We start from the raw sequence: 7,664 nt of genomic DNA on the forward strand, positions 1-7,664 counted from the left end.
ACAGACTCATCCAGTGGATGAGAGGGTTTTTTGTTTGTTTGTTTTCTTTTTTCTTTCTTTTTTTTTTTTTTTTTTTACTTTCTATACTAAACTATGACTATAAAAGTTCAGCAATAGCAATCCTCCATACCAGGGAATGTTCTGGGAGTTCTCAAAGAGCCCATCCATAAATGAAAAATGAATGGGGGTGACGTCTTCTTACTGCTACAGAGCTCCTTTAATGTGCTGAGTCATAGCCAACAAATACTCATTCATTTTTAGCACTAGAGAAGATCATTTTCAACTGTAATAATAATGATGATGATGATGGTGAAGAGACAGTGTCTTTGTTTCACAGAAATTAGCATTCTAAAACAAACTTGGTTTCTGAAGTTACTCTTCTTAGAGATCAACACAGGAAGGATGCAAAGTCAAAGGAAGAGAGAAAGTAAAGATTGTGTACTTTGAGTTATTTTCTGTCCTCGCTCAAAATGTAAGGGCCACCTGGGAAGGAAACAAGAATGGAAACACACAGTGTGTCTCTTACCTTAGCCTTCCTTTTTTCATGTAGAATGGAGAGCTAGTTATTTCACTGAGGGCTATCTCTTCCTGTCATCCCATTTGCCTTGTAAGCAGAAATGCTTCTCAAGAACAAAGTAGCCAAGAATAATGATGGGACAGTGAAAGTTTTGGATAACTACAGATTTTAATATGTTTTTAAAATTACAATTCCAAATCATCGTAGCTTTCTTCTGAAGATAGCTACCTTATCTACACCAAAATTTACACCAAGAACATCTTGATTAACTGAGGCATGGAGCAAGTGGTGTCTAAATTATGCTTTGAAAGATCAGTAGGAATTCTCTAATCAAAAAAAAAAAGGAGGGCAATAGAGAGCATTTCAGTTAAAATCAGAGATACCTGGAAGGGTCACAGCCATTCCTGCTGTCTTTTAGCACAATGTCATGTAGATGATGTCACCCATATGTACATATATTTTCTGCTTCCTAATTTTTCTTATATCTCCAGATTAGCCTTCTGGAAGTTCAATCTTTCAAGAAAATGAAAACACACCTCCTGGATACCTGGGTGGCTTTTTAAAAATTCCTTATCTGAGTTGGCTATTTGTACTGTCAAGCCATCCGGTTCCAGTTATTTTCAAAAGAAATTGCCAAGGTTAGACATAATTCTGCAGAGCTCTTGTGTATATAATCAAAATTGCTATCTCAGTACCCATCATTTCTCCATAGTCCATGTACTGCAGTTATCACAGAGAAAGGAGCTTCAGTTGAGAAAATGCCTCCATGAGATCCAGCTGTAAGGCATTGTCTCAATTAGTGATCAAGGGTGGGAGGGCCCTTGGGCTGGTGCCATCCTTGGACTGGTAGTCTTGGGTTCTATAAGAAAGCAAACTGAGCAAGCCAGGGGAAGCAAGCCAGTAAGTAACATCCCTCCATGGCCTCTACATCAGCTCCTGCTTCCTGACCTGCTTGATTTCCGGTCCTGACTTCCTTTGGTGATGAACAGCAATGTGGAAGTATAAGCTAAATAAACCCTTTCCTCCCCAACTTGCTTCTTGGTCATGATGTTTGCACAGGAATAGAAACCCTGACTAAGACAAATTGGTACCAGCATAGCAGGGTATTTCTGTGACAACCTGTGGAATTCCTGTTTTAGGGAGGGCTGTAGAAGGACTTTGGAACTCTGGGATAGAAGAGCCATTGGGTTTTAAGAGCTCTATAGGGTGTTCAGTAGGAGCTTGGAAGATAAGGTTGAGAACAGTGCAAACAATGGAGGCCTGGCTTGTGAAATTTCAGAGGGAAGTTTAATAACTCTTATCAGGGCCATTGTTGTTTTGATTGTGAAGATTCTGTGCTTTTGGTTAGCTGGGGCTGAAGAATCAGCTGTGATTAACAAGATACCAGAACTACTAAAATTAAACCTTTGCATTACTGGGACTATTGATGCTGGTTAGCTGGAACTAAGAAATTAGTGGTGATTAAGAAGAGACCAGCATCATTGAGGTGAAATCTTCTGGGAAGTGTTTTCTGAGAGTACAAAGAGGCTGTGTTCCAGAGATAGCCAAGGTTGTACTTCGTGCTGTGGTTGGACTTGGGAATGGGTAAGAATCACACAGGTGGTCCTGGTTTTGAAAGCATGAAGGGGTCATGAAGAGCTGCTGAGGCTCTGAACTGTGAGAGGCCATGGAAGGCCATTGGTGAAGGTGCAGTCTCAGTTGCAATTGATGGCTCAGGACTGAAGGGGTGATGCAAAGGAGCTGAGGCTTGGTACTATAAAGAGAGCCTATGAGAGGCTATTGGTGAAGCCTAGTAACAGCAGAAGACAGCAGTGTTTTGGAGATTCCAGTACCATGAGATGATCACCAAGAACAGCAGCAGTAGTGGAGTACAGACAGCTGGAGCCTAGAAGACAAAGTGTGTGCTACAAAGGGCAGAGCTGGAGAACTGACCCAAGCCCTTGGAAGATTCAAGAAGATCATGAGTGGATCCCAGACATTGGATGGTTAGTTTGATTTTGATTGTGACTGTGCCCTGATATTTTTCCCTCTTGAAGGAAGAAGGTAGTTTAGTGGAGTCCACAGTTAAGAGACTTTGAATTGTAAAAAGACTTTGAATTTTAAAAGAGGTTGGATATTTTAAAGAGATTGAAATTTTAATATGTAAGAATTTGTAAAGACTGTGGGACTTTTAAAGTTATTTAGATCTTGGGGATGAATAAGAAAGTAAGGGTTGAGGCTTAATAGTGATGTGTTTGTGTGTCAAGTTGACAAAGGGTCAATTGTTTGTGCAAGAATAGAAACCCTGACTAAGACAGTCCATTTCCCTGTTCCATATTTGTTTTTTTCTAAGACAGGATTTCTCTGTGTAATACTCTGGACTGTCCTGGACTCTCTAAAGGTAGACTAGGCTGGCCTTGAGCTCACATCTGGCTCTCCCTCCCAAGTGCCTGGAATTGCAGGCATGCACCACCATGCCTAGCTCCCTTTCCATTTTTCTTTGGCACTATTGTGATTCCAGACAGACCTGGTGTTGAATCTTGTTAACAACACACACCTGCCATGTGACATTTAGAAATTTACTTAACCTTTCTACATTTCTACTTCCTCTCCTGTGAATCAGGGGTAATAAGCCTGTCTCTTAGAATTAAAAGGATGAAATAAAACCATGTCAATTGGGGATGACACGGAATACATGCAAAATAATAGTTCTCTTTCTGTCCCTCCCCCAAAGTCTTCTTTGTTTCTCGAAACTCTGCTTTCCTGTGCTAATTTTTTTCAAGTATTTGGATGATATCGTTTTATTGCTTTTAATCTGGTGGCCCCTTTCCATCCCTTGTCTCTTACCTGCATGTCACAGTCCCTGACTGCAGTCAGATTTTCTAGAATCCTAAACTCTAGCAGACTGGCTTGGAAAGAGTCGAGAAAAATACAAGCAAAGAGAGTAAGTTGTTTTTGCTGGAAGGTTTTAAGAATAGTATTTATCCTTCAGACAAGGGCAAGAGGTAGTCAAGAGAACAGAAAACTAGGAGGGGACATGTGAGAACCTAAGAAGACACTTACACTACAAACAGCATCAAAGGTCCTTTTATACTTGGCTAAAGCTAAGTATGCACAATTTCTTGGGCTTTTACTGTCTTTCTAAAGACAAGATCAAGTCTTCCAATCCTTAAATACCCCAGTATTTTCCTGCATATTTTTATGTTTTTTCCATTATAGAATAATGCATAATACTTTTCCTAGACGTGTTTTCTACTTATCTCTCACTGAAGTTTGCAGCCAAGAAAAACTGGGAGTTGCCTGCTGCTTCCTTGTTTATGCTTTCAAAGTAAAGTAGCACATTGTGTCTAGGCAGATGATGCTCTCTGTCTTGAGCAGCAGGGATTCTGGATCTTTCCGGGATTCAGATTTCAGAAGCCTCACAACTGCTGGAACCCTGTAGAAGTTCCTTCACTGTCTAATTCTCGCAACATCCCCCTGTGTGTGGGCAGCAACCTTAGGGAGGGAAGGTTGTCACAATGACAAGACCCACAAAGAAAGACATGAATGAAGGAAGACATGCAAGTGTCCTGGGAACAGGTAACAGGATGCAACAACAGCAAGGATGAGTTATTTTGGCTGATTGGAAAGGGATAGCATAAAGCAACAGCCATTGCTGGTGAATATGAAGAACTAAAGATTGGGAAAGAATAATGTAAATAGCAATAATTTGATAGTCACATCTACATGACCCTGGATGATTATCTGTTGCCATTGGCTCCTCCTCCTCTTCCTCCTTTCTCATCCTCTTCCTTTTCTTCCTATTCTTTGAAATGTTTATTGATTTTTAGTTCATGTGTATGAGTGTTTTGCAAGCATAGATTTATGTTATCACTTTCATGCCTGGAATCCCTGGAATTGTAGTGACAGATGCTTGTGAATCATCTGTGGGTGATGGAAACTGAATCCAGGGCCTCTGCAAGAAGAGCAAGTGCTTTTAATAACTGAACCATCTCTACAGCCCTTTCTGCACTCTTTATCCTGATTCAAGCCCTCTCCTCTAACTGCAATACACAACCATAACAATAAATCAATTCAGAATGTTGAAGTAGGAAAGACGGAACGATTTTGAAGATGCCTGAGCAAGACCCTGATCTATGAATATAGCAGGATGTCATTGGGAGTCATTTTATTACTGTACTTTTTTTTTCCTTGAACAGTAGTATTTGATTTTACCCTGGGTTATCTAGACTCAAGTTCTTGGCCACTTGCTTTGATATGGGTGTGGATTCCATCTCACAGAATGGACGGGTCTTAAGGCAAATCAAATATTAGTTGGTGACTCCCACTGAAAGACCTCCGTTTGCAGAGACCCACTCAAGTCTCTGGAAGGTGCGCACCCAAGGACACACTAATGACCAACAGTCTTGCTGTAAATGCACGAGGTAGTTTATTGGCGGAGCTCCGGGTAGACAGTATCTCTTGCAGGAGACAGAGGAGTCGACCTGACGCCAAGGGGAGAGGCCTTTTTATAGGATTTGGGGGGGGGGGGATCAAGTGGTACAATCAACCAGAATTGGCTGATTCAACATACACATCATCCTGACTGGGCTAAATCAGGGAGAACTGGAGAACTTTGCACAGCTGTAAGGTCCCAGCAAGGCCAAACCAATCCCACGGGAAGAGCGCTGGCGTCTAGTCAGGCCCGTGCCAGCCGAGGTCCGGGGGAGTGGAACCACGATCTGGTCCCTGCCTTTGCCCTTGCTCCTCTCAGTGCCAAGACCCAAAAGGTCCGCACACCGCTCACCTGCTCCACAGCCGTACCCCCTTTAAGCCGGCAGCCGGCCTCCATCCTGAGCCCCTCGCCTGTGCAGCTCGGTGGTTGCCTGGAGGCTGGAGCCAGGGAGCTTCTTCGCCTCCCCGCCTCCCCTCCTCCCCTCCTCTGCAGCCACCGGGTTTCCTCCTGCAACTACTGCCTGGACCTTAGGGCCAGGGCCGAGCCAGCCGCTGCGGCCTGTACCTGGAGCCCAGCTCCTCTCACCACAAGCTTTGTGCCGTTATTGCCTGATTGCCCTAGCATATCTTGAAGCAGTACATACACCACTGTAGATGAAAGGTTTTGTGGTGGATTACATTGAGTGGTTTCTGTATGTTGAGCCATCCCTATACATCTGGGATGAAGTCTACTTGCTCACCATGAATGATCTTTTTTATGTGTTGATTTAGTTTGCAAATATTTTATTGGGAATTTTTGCATCTATGTTCATACAGAAAATTGGTCTGTAATTCTATTTCTTTGGTAGATCTTTATGTAATTTGGGTATTGGAGTAACTGTCTCCTCTTAAAACAAATTGGGCAATGTTACTTCTGTTTCTATTTTGTAGAATAATTTAAGGAATATTGGCACTGACTGTTCTTTGAAAGTCTAGTAGACTTCTATACTAAAATCGTCTAGCTTTGAGCTTTTTTTCGTTGATAAGACTTAATGACTGCTTCTATTTTACTAGGGGTTATAGGTCTATTTAAATTCTTTCTCTGATCTTGGTTTAACTTTGCTAAGTGGTATTTATTGAGAAATATATTGTAGATTTATTGTAGATTTTCCAATTTGGTGGAGTACAGGTTTTTAAAGTATATTCTTATGATTCTCTGGATTTCCTGGGTGTCTATTATATCTCTATTTTCATTTCTAATTTTGTTACTTTGAATATTTTCTATCTTCCTTTTAGTTAATTTGGATAGGGTTTTGTCACTCTTATTGATTTTTTTTTAAAGAGCCATCATTTTTGTTTCATTGATTTTTTTAAATTGTCTTTGTTGTTGCTGCTGTTGTTTTCTTGATTTCAGCCCTAAGTTTGATTATTTCTTGTCATCTACCTATTTGGATTTTTTTGGTGGTATTATAGAACTTTCAGATCTCTCCTTTTTTTTTTTTTTTTAAAATATAGATACTCAGTGCTATGAACTTACTTCTTGGAAACACTTTCATTGTGTACCATATGTTTAGGTATGTTGTGGATTCAGTTTCTTTCAATTGTAGAAAGTCTTTAATTTCTTTCTTAATTTCTATCCTGACCCACTTTTTATTCACTAGTGAATTATTTTGGAGAAAGTTTCATGAGATGCTGAGAAGGCAAATTCTTTTGTATTTGGGGAAATGTTCTATAAATATCTGTCAGGTCCATTTGGTTTATAATGCCAATTAGCTTTGTTTTGAAGTCTATTGTTTACAGATATTAAAATGACTAGCTTCTTGGGTCTATTTGCTTGAAATATCTTTTTACATCCTTTTTCCCCAAAGGGATGTCTATCATTGACATTAAGGTGTGTTTCTTGCATGCAGCAGACGGATGGGTCCTGTTGTTGCATTCATTCTGTTAGTTCTTTTATTGGAGAATTGAAACCCTTGATTTTGAGAGATATCAATGAGAAATGTTTGTTGATTCCTATTATTTTGTTATTGTTGTGATGGTGGTATGTGTGTGTTTCCTGTCTTGATTTGTTATTCTGAGACTATTTATTCCAAGTGATTTCTTGGGTATGGTTAACTTCTTTACATTGGTTTTCCTTCTAGCTTTTCTGTAGGGCTGGAGTTATAGATAAATATTGCTTGAATTCGGTTTTGTCATGAAATATCTTATTTTCTCTACTTACTGTGATTGAAAATCTTTCTGGGTAGAGTAGTCTGGGCTGGCATCTGTGGTATTTTAAGAGTTTGTAAAATATCTGTGGATGCCCTTCTAGCTTTTAGAATCTCCACTGAAAAGTCAGGTGTTATTTTAACAGGTCTGGCTTTATATATTGTTTGTTCTTTTCCCTGTGCAGCTTTTAATGTTATTTCTTTGTATGTTTAATGTTTTGATTATCATTTGTCAGGAGGACTTTCTTTTCTAGTCCAGTCTATTTGTTGTTTTGTATGCTTCTTGAACTTTGATAGGCATCTCCTTCTTTAGTTATTTTTTTCTATGAGTTTGTCGAAAATGTTTTCTGTGACTTTGGCCTAGATGACCTAAATTATTTCTTCCTCTTCTCCCTCTCCCTCTCCCTCTCCCTCTCCCTCTCCCTCCCCCTTCCCTCCCCCTTCCCTTCCTCCACTTCCTCTTCCTCCTCCTCCTCCTCCTCCTCCCCTTCTTCTTCTTCTTCTTCTTCTTCTTCTTCTTCTTCTTCTTCTTCTTCTTCTTCTTCTTA

The sequence above is a fragment of the Grammomys surdaster genome, unplaced genomic scaffold (assembly GCF_004785775.1).
Source record: "Grammomys surdaster isolate TR1022 unplaced genomic scaffold, NIH_TR_1.0 130, whole genome shotgun sequence".
NCBI classification, from domain to species: Eukaryota; Metazoa; Chordata; class Mammalia; order Rodentia; family Muridae; genus Grammomys; species Grammomys surdaster.